The sequence below is a fragment of the Primulina tabacum genome, chromosome 7, assembly GCF_025594145.1.
Source record: "Primulina tabacum isolate GXHZ01 chromosome 7, ASM2559414v2, whole genome shotgun sequence".
NCBI lineage: Eukaryota > Viridiplantae > Streptophyta > Magnoliopsida > Lamiales > Gesneriaceae > Primulina > Primulina tabacum.
The window spans coordinates 10,365,929-10,386,854 of record NC_134556.1 but is presented as its reverse complement, the minus strand read 5'-3'; the positions used below and the strand labels follow the sequence as shown (position 1 = coordinate 10,386,854).

The following is a 20,926-nucleotide window of genomic DNA, read 5'->3' as shown; positions in this document are numbered from 1 at the left end:
TCTAGTAGACATCATTCTATCAACTAAAATAATTCCAGAAGCTGTTGGTTTGGTCTTCTAAGACCGTGGCTTCTTCAAAATCTTCGAAGATGGAGTTTTCTCCGAATCAATTTCACTGAAAATAAATTTTATTTTGATTGTCAGTTTTATTACATCGTCCTTAGTTCTGGCTTTCTTCACACATTTGGGAGCTGCCATCATCCCAATCTCTTGTTTGATATTGATAAATTTTTCAGGCAAGATGTCCAGCTTGGTTTTCGGTGGATGAACGTTCTTGGCAGTTGAACACCTTGAACTTGGATGAATTTTCAACTGAGTCATCAACGAGACCAGAGCTTTTCAACAAATAGCTGGGCTGCACAGCGAAATCATTCGACTGCTTGGAAGATTGAACCGTGTTCTTCAGGATATTGAAAATAATGGTTGACCAATTCAATCTTGTGCCTTTCATGATCGCAGTCATGATTTGAAATTTTTCAAGAGTGAGGGCAGCAAATGGACCTGCCTTGGCGAGTACGCCCTTTGCAATAATATCAGTCATCAGTTGGATCTCTGATTTCAGTTCTTTCTTGGGATCCGAATGTAACGTCCGAAAAATCAGTCCACGTAAACCGCATGCATGCAAAATTATTTTAATTGCTTAATTATATTATTGAATTGTTTTTAAATGCTTGCATGAAATTTATTATATGATTAAATTTATGATTTCATGGTTAAATGATAATATGACATGATTACATGAAATTAAGGATTCTACCCGAATATTCGATAATAGGCAGGGGAAAGGAGATCGAGTACGACCAAGACAAGAATATGTATTTTATTTAAATAATGGCAAGGCTTCCTAATATGATTTAAAAATGATATAATTTTCCTAAAAATGTTGGAGTTCGAATTATTTTACGAGTCGAGCTCGATTTTTCCCGGGAAGCCGGTTTTGGGCAAACAAGGAGTTTTAAAAGATCAAAAATATTATTTTATGGAAACTAATTTTAAAAAATTTTATGTTTTAATTAATCAAGTGTTATTGGGCCCAATTTAATTAATTTAAGTAGGCCTAATTACCCTTAAGTTGTAAGTTTAAAATCAAAGCCCATTTAACTTGCAAATTCATTATAAATAAGACTCCTAGGCTTTCATAACCTCACAATTCACCTCAATCAGCCGAAAATTCACTCCCACACACATACAATTTTCGAAACTAAGGGAAGGAGAAAAGGCTAGGAGTTTCCGTCGTCCGGTCGTCCAACGTTGCACCCTCGCCGAAGATCGTATATTCGAGCATTATAAACGCAAAGGCACGTTTTCTAAACTCTTTTAAACATCATACAAATCATAATATGTGTGTGTTAATTATTTATGCATGAAAAATATTGTTGTTCGATTATTTTACAAAGGGATGCGTATTTTTCAAAGTTTCAACGATTTTACGTTTATTTGAAAAACGTTTTGATTCCGACGGACACGCTACCAATACATGATAAATTATGAAAGATTTATAGCCAAAATATGACAAAATAATTGAGAAAAGAAAGCTGGAAACCATAGGATTTTATCAAGAATGGCCGTGGGTTTTTGGTTGGCTTGTTCAAGGTTCATTGTTTGTTTGTGTTGCATGGGCACTTGGGTCTCGACAAGGTATGGAGGTTGGGTCCTAGGAAGGGGCGGAGCCAAAGGACCCCAGGTGACCCAATTTTTTAAAAAAAAATTATATGTAAATTTTATATAATTTTGGAATAATATAATATTAGCACGGGTAAATCAATTTAATATATTAAAAAATTATAGAGTTTAAAATTTTAGCCCGAGCAGAGCCATATTTCTGGCTCCGCCACTGGTCCTAGGGGTCATGGTTAGCTCCTAGGAAGAGTCCTAGCATGGCTGGGACTCGTGGTTCAGGCTGGAGAGGAGTCCACGAAAGCAAGGACTCTCCCCGAAGCACTTCTCGCGCTAGATCAAGGAGGTGGCCGAGTGTTTCAGAGGGTGGCTCGATTTGGGGCTGGTCTAGGTAGGTGCATCAGGGTCCTAGAGTGATGGGTAAGTGTCGGGCCAGGGGCTGGTGCGGCTTGGGTGGCTGCTAGCTCGAGAGGAGATGGAAACCAGCAAGGGAACGCGCAGGCTATTTTTCTGGTTCAGGAGCTTCTCTGCTGGGTTCTAGGGGTTGGGCTGGTCTGGGCTGGGTCTGGGAGTGGTCCAGGGATGGTTAGGGTTGTGTGGGCTCGGTGGTGGCTCGGCTGGAAGGGTCCTAGACTAGATGAGAGTCCTATTGCACCAAGGAGACGCCCACATACAGGCGCAGGTTTGGCTTCTGTCCAGGAGATTTTGGGCGAGCTAGGGGCTGGTTCTTTGGGCTGGGCTTGGTCAGGAGGGTGACTATGTGGTTTGGCTCAGGTATGGCTCGAGGTGGCTTGGGCGTGGCTCAAGAAAATTGGGAGATGGCTCGGGTGGTTCGATAACGTGTCAATTTCGAAAATTTAAGAACTAAAATTGAATCCATGGGCCCACGGGTGTGGCTCATGATTTGGAAGGTAGAATAAATAATAAAAATACTATGTTAAAAATTTGGGATCAAAATATTCAGTTTTGGATTTATCCGGGATTTTATCGTCGCACAAAACGCTAAATAAGAATTAATTGAAAATCCTAGTTTTATACTTCATAAAATTATGAAAAATTACATTTAAGCTTAAATAATTATTTAAGGTAAGCTCATGTCATTAAAAGTGAGAAAATGATAAATTCGAGAATTTTTACGTTCAGGGGCAAAACGGTAATTTTACACTTAGGAAAATACAAAAACGCTTGGCAGCATCCCGAAGGATCATAATGCTTGTAAAATGATATTATATGATTTAAAATGATGATTTTGATGATAATTGGTTTTTTTTATGATTTATGGTAAGTATGTGCAAGTTTTACTGTTTAAAATGCTATTTTTGGAAAGTGATGATATTTTATGATTTTTAAAGAAAAGAAAAAATATTTTGAGGGATGTAAATTGACTGTGACAAAAGATATGATTTATGATATATTATTTTGTGGGGATAACGTGAGGGAAAAAGGCCCTAGAAGGAACTCATTTACAGGAAAAGGCCCTAGAGGGAACCCATGTTTGGAAAAAGGCTCCCGATGGAACCCGTTTATTGGAAAAGGCCCCCGAGAGAACCCCGACGATCGTATTTCCACGGTGGAGCCTAATGCACACCCCCATGGACCATGTGGAGCTAAGACTGCAGTCGACCAAAGGATAAAAGCTAGTCACTTTCAAGGATCAAACTTCACCCAAAATGATATATGATTGAAAGCTTATGATGAAAATGATTCTTATGATATATGATTTATGATGAGAATTAAATTTATTTTTAAAATGATTTATTTATGCTCAAAGCTTATTTTAAATGATTTTTTAAGGATTTATTTATGCTTAAAGTTATTTTAAGATGATTTTACGATTTATGATTTAATTATGCTAAAATGATTTTAAATGGTTATTTATGTGCAAAAGATATTTTAAATAAAATATGATTTTAATGTATGTGATTGTATATGTATTATTTTCTATCCATGTTTGGAACGTGCAGAGTCTGTAGACTCACTGGGTTTGTATGATGCAGAATTTGATGATTTATGGGAGGTGATGACGATTGAGTGGATCGAGTGCAGCAGTACACACCCGAGGACCTTTATGTTTCCGCACTAGCTAGATAGATTAAAGATTTAAAGATTATGTTAATGATTTTTATTAGAGATATTTTTATTCTTAATTTTATTGTTAAGAATAAAGGCTAAAGGATTCTTCATCTACAATCAGTACTTGATTGTTGATGGTCATAATAATCTTGCCATCATCAGAAATCTTGTTGTTGGCATAAAATTGTTGAATTTCCTTAGGATAAATGACTTGGGTCGCGATTCCAAGAATTCTTCAAACCAGCAGCTTCAAGCTTCAGAAATACGCTCCTAACAGCTTCATTTGAGACAGATAGAACATAGTCGAAGTCGATTTCCATTGCGTTGAGAATGAAGGCTGTGTTTGGCTTGCCATTTGCTTAGATTTTCTGCAAAAAGAAATGCTCTGAGTGTTTGAGTGCTTGAGAGTTTAGAATAGAATAAAGTGAACTGAATGAGGGCGGCACAAATATTTATGTCTGTGACTATTCAAATTTTTGAACATGTGGCAGTCCGAGATTAATTTGAATAAATGGCGTGTACTTGAAATGTAAATATGAAAATTGAGTCGATTGAACTACTTGTGACCAAGTTTACAATCACTATAAAATGAATAACATAATTAATGAAGTAATTTTGAAAGTCACAAAATTTATTGTGGAATCTCAACTGAATCGATAATCAGTTAACATATATGATAAGATCAGTTAGGTCGAGAACTGAATGATCAGTTGGAAACGAAATAAGTTCAGTTTAAGACCAATTGATAATTGTCTTATCATTTAACCAATTATAATTCGACGTTCTCCCTAAATATATGCATTAGATATGGTAGAAAAAGAAATCTCATCCTCGGAGAATGAACCGTCGATGGCTGAAAGAAATCACTTCATATCCTCTTGTCAAAAGTAATGATGGCATCCCTTCGTATGGTTCCGAGTCTATAAATAAGAACAAACTAGTTAGTCACAAAATCACTTTGAATATTTCAGCAGATAATACTTATCAAGGCAGCAACAGATGGATAAAGCGAGCAGTTCCCAGCAATCAGACATGGCGGAGGAGTTCATGCGGTCCATAGTGGCTGTGAGGAACCTCAAAATGGAGGACAGCGTCTTGGAAAAGACGCTATCTACCTGGAACAAGATCCAAGATATGTCGTCAGGAGAAAATAAGTATCAGCGACGACTCTGTGTTACCCAAGCTGCTGACATCTTCAAGGATGAAGGTGTTTATCTGCTGATGCTCCTCAAGGAGCAGAAGGTTCTGAGAAGTATCGCCTTCTCATAGGACTTCCTAAAGACCACTACTGGTGAGTTAGCCACTGGGTTGACTAAATGGAAAGAAGCCATTGATGTTGATAGGGAAATCTCTATTGTACAAGTTCAACTATATCAATAAAACTTTTATTTTGTTCAATGATGTTTTTCCTTTAATGGTTTATTATATCTTGCATTTAATCTTGGCAAAGAATCAACATATAAAAATGTTAAAATGACTAAGATAAATCAATTAAACCAAGAATATTTCGGAAATAATAAAACTTACTCTCGGGTAGTGGCTTGGTGAATATATCTGCTACATGTTGCTCAGTTCAAATGTATTCCAATTTGATCTTCTTCTTGAGAGCATGATCTCTGATGAAGTGATATTTGACATCGATATACTTTGTCCTGGAGTGAAGAACTGGATTGTATGTAATCACAATTGTGCTAGTGTTGTCACAAAATATTGGTGATTCTTCTGCATTGACTCCATAATCTTTCAGTTGTTGCTGAATCCAGAGCAGTTGGGCTGCAGCATCTTCTAGCAGCTAGATATCATGCTTCAGTTGTGGAAGTTGCAATAGATGTTTACTTCTTGCTGAACCAGGAAATCATTCTTTCTCCTAGAAACTGATATGATCAACTGGTGCTTTTTCTATTAAGTTTACATCCTGCATAATCTGCATCTGAATAGCCAACTAAATTGAAAGATGAATCATTATCATACCATAAGCCCACATTTTGTTTGCCTTTAAGATATTTCAATATGCGTTTGGCAGCTGAGAAATGCGATTGTTTAGGATTTGCTTGAAATCTAGCATATATGCAGACAGCAAACATAATATCAGGACGACTAGCAGTTAGGTAAAATAAAGAACCTATTAAACCTCTGTAAAGTGTCATCTCAACTAATATTCCCCCTTTATCTTTATCTAACTCAATTGATGAGCTCATGGGAGTATGTTGTTGGAACATTTCATGTTCTAAATCTTGATTTTGATGTTAACAAAACTTGTTATTTTGTTTCTAATGAATTTACGTAAGTGCGCAGAAGCTGAAACTGATCAGGATTCGAATCAGTCAATTATCGAGCCAAAACTAAAGCTATCGAGATGCAAAACTGAAAGCGCTAACTGATTGCCCAAACTGAATCAGTTCAACTGATATATCAAAGATCAGTTCAACTGATTGTCCAGATGATATGTGGTTCACCAGAAGACCTTCAGAAGCCCGGTCAGCTGATGAAGAGCTCAACTGATGAAGAGTCCAGCTGACCAGTTAAATCAGTTCAGCTGATGAGCCAACTGATTTCACCAAACCAGTTCAAGATCAGTTCAACTGACTAATTGAGAACATCAATTAAGAATCAATCAGTTTGCAGAACACGACAAGCTTATTCAAATGGAATCTAGCTGTGCGCATTGAGAAAAATCTTTTGTCCAGTCAAAGGACAATAATGGACATTTCAGCAGAGCTAAAGCCAAAACGTTCCAAAATGGCTGTCGGAAACTACAGACATATTATAGGAACAGATTCAAATTGCAACAAACATATTTGATGAGTCTTGGTGTACGGTCTCATTGTCTCTATAAATATCAAACCAAGATCATCAATATACAAGTGTGTGTGGAAAAATATACAAGTGTGAAAATCAAGAGAGAAGGGCACGTTCAACGCATATCAGCTTACAAAAAGCAATTAGCCCAGATTTGAGGGAACACTTCAAAGTGTTATCGGCTTAGATTAGAAGCTCAATTTCCTCAGTGTGTGAGAACACTTTCGTATTGTATTCGTAGATCAGTTCTCACACACAATCACTCACATAAAGAAAGAGAGTTGAGTTTATTGAATAACTGAGTCAGTCTTGCACAAAGACAATAAACTTGTGTATGTAGTCTTTGACAAATAGATGTTAAACAAGTGTTGGCTGGAAGGTGTCACCTTCAGTCTAGACTAGGAATTAGTTAGGCAGTAGTGTAAGTCTTAAGCTGAGTGGGCATGTACAAGGCATTGTATAAATCAAAGTCTTCTAGTGGAACCTACCCTAGGTGGTAGAAGGGTGACGTAGGAGCAGTTGAAGTCTCCGAACATCCATAAATATATTTTGTGTACTTAATTGTTTAACTATTGTTTTCAAACTGATTTGATCAGTTCGAGCTGTTATCAGTTCAGTTCTCACCATAACTGAACTGATATATGCAAGAACCGATCCCCTTATATGAGTTTACACAAGTTAAAAGTTTTAAACTGATTATCTTTCTTAATGAATGATTATTTCGAGTATTTTCCTCTTGGTTTAAAACCAAACTCGATCTAATTCATTAGTGTTTACATTCTTAGAACACGAGTTATTGCAGCTCATTGAGAATATTGTGTTTAAAGCACCCTCGCAGGTGTCAAAATCGATCCATCATATTTGCAGCTGAACATGTTTTCATGACAAACTTCTTAAGGAGTTCCTTCGTGTATTTTGTTTGACTGATAAATGAACAAGTTTCCAATTGATTCACTTGCAGACTAGGAAAGAATGTCATCTCACCCATCATACTCATCTTAAATTTATCCTGCATTAACGGGATTAGTTGACCCAAAAATAATGTCATCAACATAAATTTGCACAAGTAAAGTATGATCTTTCTTTGTAAATTTGAACAGTGTTTTATCAACTGTTCCAACAATCAAATCATGATCAGTTAAGAATTCTGGTAATGTCTCATACCAAGCTCTGGGAGCTTGTTTGAGACCATACAATGCTTTGTTGAGATGAAAAACATGATCAGGAAATGAGTGATTTAAAAACATGATGGTTGTTCAACACAGACTTCTTCTTGTAGCTGACCATTTAGGAATGCACTCTTGATATCCATCTAGTATACTTTGAAGTTTTTGAAAGAGGTATAGGCTATGAATATTCTTATTGCTTCTAGTGTTGCAACGGGTGCGAAAATATGAGTTCTCGTAAATGATTGATTGTACGGATTTTACTTGAGTAAGTGGGGAAAAGTGCAACAATAAATGTTGGTGGGAGCCATCTCTTTAGACTATGCTATTCACTTCAGAGTCCTGAACGGTTAATGTATGTCACTTGACATGATATTTTCATAACGATACGTTACTACTGATACATGTCATTTCATATTGAATTACTGCACTGATATATTATTGTTTGATGTGTTAACTATATAGAAGCCCAATTTATTCATCGACTAAGTTTCAAATACTTAATATCTATTTTCTTTTTGTTTATTGTAAATTTCAGCTACATGATTTCAGGACCATAAATAGGATGAAAATTAAGAAAATGGAAATATTGATTTAGCAAGACCATGACTCTCATCTTTTATAAAATCAAAAATTATACACGTTTTTGCCTGCAAGTATAAGATAATGATAATATTATAATTCGAGGGCCCACGACTATTGGCTAAGATATAATTTTTATTTTTAATTAAAAATAGAACGTGATAGTAAATAAGAGTTTTTTTTAGATAAAACATAATTCATTCATACGATAAAATTGCCCAAATTATAGTTTACAAAAGAACTTAAATTTATGGGGCAATAGCCTCTAAAGTCCTTGGAGATACTGAGATGAAATTTATGAGTTGCTAATAAGTGTGCAGTATGGTTTGCAGTTCTTCTACAGAAGCTCACTGTCCGATTAGATGCTTGGACACATTGGTTGATGATAAATGATACGATCTTACAAACGTTTTTGTGTACAAAAAAGTTGCCAATGAGTTCAATGCATTAAAAAAAGACATACAAGTAAGATTATTTTTTTCAGAAAGGAATAAAAGTAAGAAAATTTGGTGTGCAAAAGTATGTTCCAACTTGGCTCCATGCTTCTGTCCTGTATGTTGTTTCTTAATGTTTTTTCCAAAAATATATGCTTTAGAATAGAAAGAAAAAACATATCAGATTTACTGCTCCTTCGCAAGCATTGTTGTAACCCTGGTGAAGCACAGAAGAACTTACTCGCGTAGGTTTTATGCCAAAAAGAAGAGATGATTAAAAGAACAGGTCATTTCAATATCACATCTCAAATTATTTCAATGTCGTCATTTTAAATGATGACATTTGCCAATCATTATAACATTCTTTAGTTTTAATACAACACGTTACTTTTCAAGAATTGAATGTTAAGAAAAAAGAAGAAAAAGGGGGAAAAAAAACCAATAAATCTTTCCATTTTTTTTCCTTATTTTTCCATCTCTACACCATATGCCGACGACTGGCAGCTCCTTTTTTTTTCAAGGAAATGGAGCTACTAGCCCTCCAGGCACACAAATTAGGCAACACCCCCAACATCATGCACATTCTCTGTCATCTTTCAGCCTATTAACTTATGTGAGGTCAGTCCAACTGTATGTACGTAAAATGGCATCGCAAGAATTGTCGTGGTCATGGTTTTAAGTTCCCAAGAGAAACCGAAAAACATCACTCAGTGAAATGATACCTTCTACTCGCTTACTTCCAGCTTCCACAATGACAACACGTCGCACCTCTGGAAAACAAAACAAAAGAAAGCCATATAAGGAGAGGGCATGGAACATAGGCAGAAAAATATCAAGTTGTACCCAATATTGAACCAAATGCTATTTCCAACCTGGTTTGGATAATCTCTCCATGACCTTGTATAGAGCATCAGAGCGTAAACACATATGGCATTTTTGGCTCGTGTAGCCATGAGTAGAAAAGGGGTCGTCTCTGTACTGCAATGCCTATAATCCAAATAATGGGTAGTGATGAACAAGAAGATAACATCAATTCAAAGTTTCACATCTAAAGTTAATAAAGGTCACAACCACTTCCTTCCAAACGTTTCAATTTCAATAACTTAGTAAACAGTTTCTAGAGATCGCTGAAGCTTACATCAACTATAGTTCCCCTACATAAGTATCAACTATAGTTCCCCTACATAAGTTATGTGAAGTCCCATTATTATGAAAAATCAAGAGAAGTAACAGGATTAGAGCTAGTGCAGATAATAGCTCCCTACCAAAAGCTCGGTGCAAAGAATTAACAAGCAGTTGCTACTTTATGATTATCTCCCAACAAAAAAGCATGATGGATTCATTGAATTCATATAAAGTTCGTCCACCCAGTCAATGCTTTTTTTCCGCAAGGAAGCATATAATAGCTCCCTGCCATAAGCTCGATGCAAAGAATTAACAAGCAGTTGCTACTTTATGATTATCTCCCAACAAAAGCATGATGGATTCATTGAATTCATATAAAGTTCGTCCAACCAGTCAATGCTTTTTCTCGCAAGGATAGATCTCTAGAAACAAGCTGTTTAAATGCATGGAAATAAATGTTTACAAAGTTGACTTTTCCGCAACATAGAATGAAAACTGAATGATAGTGCATACCTGATGAATTGTTGTTTCTTCAAGATTGATGTGTGTATACAATTTGTCCTTGGTCAAAGAAGTTATATCACTGCTTGAAAAATAAATGCACACTGTTATGCAATGCTGATAAGTGATATCAACTGTAGGCAACACAAACACACTACCAATTGAAAGATGACTGGAATATTTTCCAAACCTTCGAGAGTATATGTCCAGTAACGAGTCATTATCATCAACAATAGGAATCGAGCTAACTTGTGCTGCAATAAATAAAACTGATACTAAGAGATCCAAATTAGCAGTTTCAGTTCGTGTCATATCAAAGCTAGGGAATATCATCTTCAATGGACTTAATAAAGCTTTCATATTTCAATAATAAAGCAATCTGATGTAGTTATCATTTCAAGGAATTGATTACAGGATACCAGATACCTACATATTCTATGACAATTTTCTTTTTTTTTTCCCCAGATGTAAGATTAAATATTCTCAGAGCTATCAAATATATGGATAAAAGCATGAGCATGCAACTAACAGAATTGAGAAACTCATTCCTTCTATTCCATTTGGAAAACTCAATTTCAGAGCATTCACATTGACTGATCCAGGTTCATAGAAAGATAAATTCATCATAAATAACTTAATAATTTACTGAATATTCAAGCCCCTTCATGGAACAAAATCCAGTCTCACATGCTTCTAATTAAAGATTATTCGAAATAAGATCATCATAAAAGTACATATGGCTCAAACAAAACTTAGCTAACCACGCTAAAACAGCAACAATTGTCGACGGGAGTTCTCTAAGAATTACCAGATTTCAATTGGAATGTTCAAGAATTAACGATAAATTAGTTGATGTATATGTGAATTATTTCAGGACAAGGAACGCAGTTGGCAGATTGAATTAAGGCAACGATTGAAGGGATATGGACGCGTCTAAGGTGCTCTATGTTTTATAGAGAACTTGCAATTCTAAAGATTACTAGCTACCTTGAATTAATAAATTCAGTGCTGTACTAAGTGAAGCACTCGGTCTCAACAAAGCCAGCGGACGCCCCTTTGGCTCTCCAATTTTGGGAAGCCAAGTGCCAACAGGGATTGCGGAAATTGGTAATTGAAGTACTGGTAACAAGCTTGTTGAATTTTTGAAAAAACGGCAAATACCTGTCAGAAGAACAAGATCACAACAAAATACACACACCAGTTATTTAACCTTTTCCTCAGTTTTTCTATTCTAAAGAAAGAGATTTACACATCATTTTCAAGCAATCACACATGTACATGATAATAACATAAGCAGTTATTTCAGTTTCTCACATTTCAGTATCCCAGAAAGAGAAGCAAGAAATAACAGATGTTGGTTTGAAGCATCCTCAGAAGGAGAATGGATAATTGGAACTGTGGCTGCACCATTTTGCAAAATCTTCAAAGCAACCTCTTTCAGACTGTCATCTGGACCAGCCTGAAACTCATCACGTCAACATAAATAATAGTCCATCTGCAAATCAAATTGCACAAGACAAGCAACCAATGGATTGCAGATGATGACAAAATTCAATTGCATTTGCACTCAGCATAAGTTCATCATATAATCTAATCTGCTACAGAGATTGAACACTTTCCTCAATGTCATATCTTGTTGAAATACCAAAACAAACAAAAGCAGAAGATAACAAATGTTTTAAGAATCGCATACAACTTCAAACTACAGGCTGAAAAAGGCAGAAATAAAAATGAACTTATTTATCTGTTTGTAAATTAGTTTAGAGTGTGATAGTATACAGCACACGATGGTATTCCAACTGTTATTTTCATTCATTTTACGAGCACCAAAACTTGTTTGTGGCAGGTTCCAGTACAAAACTATAATCTAGCATGCAACACAACAAAATCAAGACTAACATGCACAAGTTGTCTAGAAACTGCACTCCCTTGTCCATCAATACGATTGTTCATATATGATTTAGCTTCTTTCCAAGCAGAGATAGTGTGTGTCTCGAGCTCTTCCTCTGTTGGATTGGACCCATGACTGCCAAGCTGCCAAACCAATTGAAAACATTACTTGAAAAATAAAAGCACAATTCAAGGTTTCTTACAATAAAATCCAACAGAACACTCAACACCATTTGTAAAAAACTGAAAAGTTTTTAATTGCTTACTATACACCAACTATAGCAATCAAGTCTTCATTCACACAAATTATGGAAGAATACAATCAACGGTCATAACGAATTGAGCAAGTTCTGATCTTGCACCGGAAATTATGTGATGAAAGGTGTTGCGCAAGGAAAACATCTAAAAAAAGTAACTGATAAATCACGTACCATAAGTACCAGTTTTTTCATGACAAAGACGTGCTAACTTAAAGGCATGGGGTTTGTAAAAATTCAATAGAGTATGCTGAGAAAGACATGTTACAATTAAAGGATGATAACCATCAAACCAAGAACTTCAAAAATATTCCATCACAGAGCCTAATATGATTTTATATTCAGTAATGCATTAATAATTTTGAAACAAATCGACTCTCCCATTGTGCCACAAGCACTGAGAATAGTATACAATGTTATTATAGTAGGTGTACTTGTTACATGGGACCCTTCATAATATCAATCACCGTGTCTGGATGAATATTTTGTTCTTAACACTAAAGGCAATTGAAGATGAAGTTAGTGACTCATCCAAAATTGAGAATGGCGGGAGAGAGAAACTAAAAAGATCGATTATCTTTCTGTTACAAAAAGACAACTTTGGAGCTCAGTTTGTACCTCCCTCATAATCAAAATAAAATCTAGTGCACTAAGAACTCCAACAAATTTTTTCTTTGAGAAGTCCCACAAAGGTGCCAGAGAGATTCCCTGCATGAAATCATTTGGTTCAGAAGTATGATGCATGTAGCAGAAAAAAGTTGGTAAACAAAAGCATAGAAAAGAAAAGTACGACAATAACATTCAAAACAATTTTTAGTAGGCAGACATTAATACAACACTTTTGGTTGTTATAGACATTATGATCAGGAAACTACAAAAATGAGAATTCTCAGTAGAGCTTTTTACAAAAAAAAATGCAAGTGCAATGATAGTTAGTAATTACTATTAAGCTACCAATTTTTGTTATAGACATAGCAAATGCCAGCCAATGGGATTCAACAACTTGAGAAGCAAAACTGGGTAACTGGTGTTGTAAATGTAAATTTGTGCTTCTTGTTTATCAAGGCACAAGCAATGTTGTCACTTGATATGAAGTGTCTCACCGTTTTCAGCTATCAAGTATACATGTGACGATAATCTAGGTAATCATGTAATGGTGAAACAGATAGTCAATGTTTGTTGACATAGTAAAACCATGTCCATGGGCCTTTGAAATAGCTCCAATGTTCAAATAATATTATAAGGTACCTGCTCATGCAAAATATGAAATGCTTGTTTTACAGGAAGGTCAACATCCAAAGCAATAACCTGCAAACAAATTCCATTTTTATGAATGAACAAAAAACATTGAAATGCATATAAAAGTTAACACCAGGACAAATTATAATTGCTCAGACCTTTCCAGATTCCGGAAGTAACTCATATGCCATGTGAGTAGACAAGAACACACCAATACGATGCTGGGATACCGCCAAATCTGCATCTGACATCTTTGGTAATGGCCCATTTGGCACGCCGTCAGAGGAGTGAATCTGTGGATGTGACAGTTTAGGCTAATTTTTCATGTAATTGATAATCAATGACAAAATAAATTTCATTGTATTATATCTCAGTATCAGAATAAATTTTTTTTTGACACACAGTATCAGAAAAGTTAAGACATTGGAAACAGTTGAAAACAATTATATACTAAACCATAATATCTTCAGGCTCGGAAATGTTGGTCAATCTTTGAAAGTGTCAAGTATTTTAGACTAGAGAACAAAAATTATCAAATCCAATTCATTTCCCAATTATTAGGTCAAACTGCAGCAATGAATATTAAAGAATACTAGATAACAAATAAAAAGATAAAATTTGTCAAGCAAGTAATTCAAGCACACCCTCAGATTGGGCGGACTGGAAAGGAAATGGTCAAGATTGACAAATGAATAAATCAATGTTCTTCTGTAATTGATCAGAACAAGATTATAAAGGAGAGGGCCAAAATTACTTGCCACAAGTTATCAAAACAATAGTTGAAAACCTGAAGGTGCAAAAAAAGGGTAACAGAAGACACACATGTACAAGTAAAGATGAGAGCTGCGATGCAATACCATGTGCTGAAGTGCCTCGTTATCAACATCCATGCTCGATACGCGACCAGAGTGAGGCATTTGAGGGCTTAATAATGCAGAATGAAAATCAGAATCCCTGTTCAAGAGGATAGTATTTACTGTTCCAATATTACTACTGACTAAAAGGCTGGTGCTCATCATGTCTCCATTCACCATCAACAACGAACGTGTACTGCAAGAAACAGTAGTTTCCATATGACAGATTTCAAACAGCTAGCGTTAATCAATACGGAGGGATATACTAACAAGTTCAATCAAAATTAAACCACCCATTAACATTCATTTTTTTTTCTTTTGCAGTATATAACTCATGGTCCATTATGGAGAAATCTAGTTGGTGAATAGTTGACCGAGTAAGAAATCTCTGGATTACACTATTTAAAAATAATTTTGGCAACATATAAAGTATTACTGCTGAACAAGCACAACCACCAACATTTAAGAAGAGAATGGCGATTAAAATTCCAGGTCAAATTGGGTCATTCAACAGCCAAGATCATCATCAGCCATTAAGCAATTTCCTCATTCACATAGTTATTTAGGGCGCAAGACGCACTAAAGCATTGGGTACCCTGGAGCCTAAGACACAAGACGAAGCGCGCGCTTTATCGAAGTACAACTCATTTGCCATTGTAAAATTCAATATATACTAAGTGATTTATACTATAATATTACATAAATTAAATATTTTTTCACAAAGATAGCAAATATTATAAATAAAAAATCATTAATAGATAATGTAGAGTAAATCATAACCAGAAAAAAAAAAACTATAATCATCTAAAATTTATTAGTAAGTCATCAACTCATAATATATTATGAAAAAAACTTCAAATATCTAAATCATCAAATTTATCTTCATCCTCTTCAAATATATCATCGTTGTCATCTTCCAAAACAATAATGAGTCATGAGTGTAGAATAAATTAGAGTAAAAGTTTGCATAGAGAAATACGATATCATTTTAAGTCATCAAAGTTTTTTCACCCTCCTCAACTATATCATCATCATCATCATCATCATCATCATCATAGGAGGAAGATTACAATAAAAGTTTGTATAGATGAATTCTGAACTTTCTGATAAAAAATTCTTGCATAAATGAGTGACAGTAAGTTTTTTTATCATTAAATAGTCATGGGCTTTGCTAATTGAGCTTCAAAATTAGTTGGGCTCGAGCTAAGTTTTATTTATTACAAAATATCAGCCCGCCTCTTTAAAGCGTATGCTTTTGCGCCTCTCGCATGCCTCAAGCCTACGTGTAAGCGCACCCTTTAAGCGCGCTGGTTTCAAGTGTTGAGCCTGGGTGCACCTGTAGCCTAGGCGCACGCTTTTAATAATTATGCTCATACGTCCGTTTATTCCCAAGGTTTCAGAGAACCATCTACAGTTTGGACAGACCAGAGTCTCACTTTTCACCGGGTAGATATGACCAGAAACACCTTGCTTGCACATTTCAACCAGTGCCTTTGTCATGGAATGAACGTGGTGGTGCTTGGTACTCATATGTTGGAATGGAGGGATAGAGGACAACAGGGCCTGTTGTGGCTATATGCGAAAGAAGAAAAAATTTCTAGAACATTAAACTTAAAGTTCAAGGAAGTGTTTCGTTTGTTCAAAATTGGAGGAATCTGCAGGGGTTTTAATAGTTCTCTATGTTTGTAACAAGATAGGAGTGATGCATGTTATCTTTAAAAAAAAGAAAAGAAAAGGGAAACCAGCAAAATATCAGTATCTTAAGTGTATATGAGAAAATAAAAACTTCAATACAGAGTTAATATCAATTCGCAATCAATGATTTGACCAACAAGAGCCTGAAAGAAAAAACAGGACAAAAATGAAATAGAACCACTAATGTGTCCAGTTACATCTTAAAGTCCAAAAGGGTAATATAAGACTAATAAGATGAAGTTCAGAGACAATCTAATACTGGTCAACATCATAACGTGCAAATCAAAATGGAGCAAGAAAAATGGGAAAATAATGGAAAACTCAGAGACAGTGAAGGCTTTTCCTACAGGACAATCAAGCCCTTTATTCTGTACATAAACATGCGCCCATGTAATTCATGACACAAACTACTCAAAATCAGCACCTTGAACATTTGCCTCGAAAAAACAAATCAACAGGGATCAAAAGGATAAGGACTAAAACTTATTGCATCTCCCAGCCAAACTAAGATACTCCTCAAGAAAGTAGAGTTTCTTTAATTCCAGGTAACATGATATCAAAATGCAAAACCAACCTGGTGATAACCCTGCGGCAAGTTACAAATGGTCTGAAACACAGTAGGGCAACCCTCAACTGGAGTCATAGGCCATGGCGTCCACCTTTTGTGAAAAGCATCAAGACTCCATCAATTATCACAAAAATTGCAAAATACAGGAAATGCAAAAGCAAAACCGGAACTATTTAAAAAACCGCAAGTACTCCAATTATGGTACATTGACGATTGAGCTAATTAACTCTCACCCAGTAAACGAGCCACTGATATATACATCTCTCCCACCATAAGGCCACACAAAACGTGTGGGAATCAGCACCATGCCCCTTTCATTCGCATAATCCATAGCCGCGTTGAAAACACTAAAATCTACCCCAGGAAAATTCTAAATTCTTCCGTAAAACATCTCCCACATAGCCTCGGTCGTAATTCAACATAAACAGCAGCAAATACCCAAAAACTCATTGAACCAAACACCCCAAAACAAATAAAAATGTAGCGAATGCTGCCTCAAACATAACAACTTGATGCAACATCCACGATTTTTGAATCCGAAAACCAACGATTAAGCTTTTGAGTACCAAGCGTGAAATCTAGAAGAGTATAATCGGTAGGGAATGCAAAGAAATTGGAAGCATTTGAAATGTTTCAAAGAATTGGGAATTGTAATCCTATGAATGAATCAATTCTATTTTATTTATTTATTATTTAAATGGGTTGGGCCCACATTACGAAGTTCTCAGGTCAAATTTTATTTTTTATTATTTTATTTATACATTAAATTTATTGATTGATTCACTTTTCCAACTAAAAAAGAAAACTCAATAAATCTAATAAAATTAATTTTAAAAAAGATAAAAAAAATTTAATTCTTTAGTATTTGTAAGACGATGTCATGAATCTTTTCTGTGAGACGGATTAACCCTACCGATATTCACAATAAAAATTAATACTCTTAACATAAAAAGTAATATTTTTTCATGGATGACCGAAATAAAAGATCTGTCTCACAAAATACGACCAATGAAACAATTTCACACACAATTTTTTTTTTGAAAGGATCTCACACGTTTTTACCTTAAAAAAACCAATATTGAATGATAAATAATAATCTTCGTGTAAAAAATTTGGTAAAACTTATTTTAAAAAATGAATAAAAACCGGTTTTTTGAACTTTTTATCTTTAAAATTAAGTTAGCATTTCTCATTGATAAGATCGTATCCAACATTTTTATTTTCTCTAAATTGTTTTTGGAGAACATTCGATGTCTCCCATTTGCTTCAAAAGTAACCAACCATACATAATTTTCAAACTTCACCATGGTTAATTGTAATAACCAGAACCATTAACGAATATTACGGTTAATAATCGAGTTTTAAAAAAAATTGAAAACTAAAATAGGATTTTACATATGTGAGACAAATTGATTCGGTACATACATACAGTAAAAAATACAATAAAAACCATACTTTTTTATAGGATATATATATAAAGTCTAAGAAATTCGTACTAAATAACTAGACTGCATACTATCTAAGTTTTACTAAAATATGTGTTTAATTGTTTAAAGCATTAAATGCATGAGGATTGCATGTATATGTGGTCTATTTATGGATTATTATCGGGGACAATTAAAGAAAAATATTTTTATTAAATAATTAATTTTAATTTATTTAATATATGGTGTAATTAAAGGAAATTTTTGAAAATGAGCTTTGGTTGGGTATTTTTACTCGTCGGGTCATATTTTAAACCGATACGCAAAATTTAGCGAGTTCGGGGACTTTTTGAGGGTTTGGACAATATTTTAAAAACGTACCTAAACGAAATATTTTTCGGGAGTGTTTTTGGACCTAATGGGATTATTTTAATGCTTAATAGCCTAAAATCTTTTTAATCTCTTTAGTTTTAATTAAGAGCTCATTAGCACTTAATATTATGACTTCACCCTACCCTTAAACCCTAAACCTATTTCCTAAACAACTCAGCCGCCCCCTCCATCATTCACCAGCAGCATTTTCGAAAATACACTAGCAGCCACCTTTGAATTCTCTCAAGTTTTTTTTAAATAAATCCTTCCTCGTCTCTCCGGTGCAAGTTTTACGCGAATATCTCTAAGATTTCGATCGTATATACACAAAGGCATGCCCAAAATCTCATTTTTCTCATCATTCACATCGTTATAGGCTAAATTATGTGTTTATGCATGAGAAATTATTAAATATATTATGTTGCATCGTTTTTGCAAAGTTTGTCATGAAATACACATACCGTTTTACATATTACTCACATTTTTCCATGGGTTCATGCAAGGGCTGCTAGATCTATGTCCCAAAAGGCTAAACACGTCAAGATGGGTCGAGTGCACATCGGGTCATGGTTAGGCAAGGAGCAATCAAATCTTGCTTTGTTGAGGGAAGCTAGGATAAGATCAGGCAAAGGGGAGAGATGGCCATACAAGGGTCGAGAAGGGCTATGGTGCATACCATGGAGGGTGCGAGTCGTGGTTCATATGGGATGGAGTGGCTGTCTTGGTCTAGGTTAGGTTCGAAAGTCATAAGGGCTAGGGGATGCGCGATTTGAGGGTACTTCGGGTGAAATCGCACAAGGCTGCGTGCATGAGACCTTAAATCCGAGTTAAATCTTTCCAAGAGGGGTTCGAGCGTGTGACGAGGGTAGCTGGTCAGGTTGGGGCCGAGCTGGTGCGGGCTAAGATCGACTACGGTGCTAGGAGTGCAACTAGAGCTAGGTTTTTTTGGAGTGCACCAATTTCCAGCAAGGTGCAGCCGAGTGTAGGGGGTTCAAAGGGGCTGGATTTGTGTTATTTAGGGGCTGGTAGGGTGTGATTAAGTTGTGATAAAAAAATTGGGAAAGTTTGGTAAAGTTTCAAGTTGATTCTGGTTAAAACCGGAAGCCCGGTCCAAGTTTTGAAACGTATCATAAAAGTTACGGAACAGACTCGAGGTTACATCTAAGAAATGATTATAATTATGTTTTGAGGTGTTTTTTAAGGAGTTGGCTGTCTTCGGGTCGAAATTTTGAGGTCCAGGGATATAATGGTCAATTAGGATTTCGAGGGACAAAATGGCCATTTTGCACCCGGGTCCAGTTAACGGTCCTAGAAACGCCCTGAACACTAAAATTTCATTTTTAAAATATACATGATGTTATGAGCATGAATTTTTATGAAAATACGAAAAATACGTTGCATGCTTGATTTTAAGAAAATTTACGTATATACATGATTTTTATAACTGATGAATACGATGACATGTTTTTGAAAGAGAGGAGTTGGTTGTGACAAATACGAACACTAAGGCCAAGGCTCAGTGGATGGGTAATATTATCACTGATATCCCGTCGCCGGACACCGCGGTTATACGTAGATAGATCCATCGAATAGAGCTAATACGAAAGTCACAACTAATTATCTGAATTCAATAAATAAAAAAATGAACACGTATATGTTGATATGATGATATATGTTATAGATACGATATGCTTTGACACTAAGTTTAAGTTCATGCTTTTAAGGTCATGAGATATATTTTAATTACAGTACTTTTCACTGTTGTATGTTATATAAATGTACTTGCTATCATGATTCAGATGTGTTGAGTCTTTAGACTCACTAGGTGTGAATGATGTAGTGAGAATGATTATGTGGAGACTGGAGGCGCTGAAGACTGAGTAGGCAGAGCTGAGTGTGTCCACATTGACGCGAGAACCTTGAATTTTCCGCATTTTATGTTTATGAGTCAGGTTTGATACTTTATTTTTACGTTTTGCATCGTTTTACATGTTGAGGATTTGTCTGGATTTCGATTATTGCCTTGAAGTTCTTTTAAAACGGTAGTATAGGAATTTGATGATATTTAGATTTTTATTTAACTGCAGTATCTTCTTTCAGTAGTTGAGTGACTTTTGCATGACTTTGATATTTCGAAGAGAGCTTTTTTAAAAAAAAATTCTAGCAATATTTTAGTATTAGACGTTTCAGTGTGGATCGAACATCTATTTCATAAAATTGAACGGTTAAACAATATCATAATATTATTAAACATTATACACACATTAACTTTCTCTTTTAAAAATACACATTCCCATAATACCATTATTTCTTATAAAATGAACTAAACG

General features: G+C 35.3%; 1 pseudogene; it reads right to left on the bottom strand.

Moving 5' to 3' along the window:
- Positions 1–8,969: 8,969 nt before the first annotated feature.
- On the bottom strand, positions 8,970–17,461 carry LOC142551135 (sucrose nonfermenting 4-like protein; annotated as a pseudogene).
- Between the last annotated feature and the right edge of the window lie 3,465 nt (positions 17,462–20,926).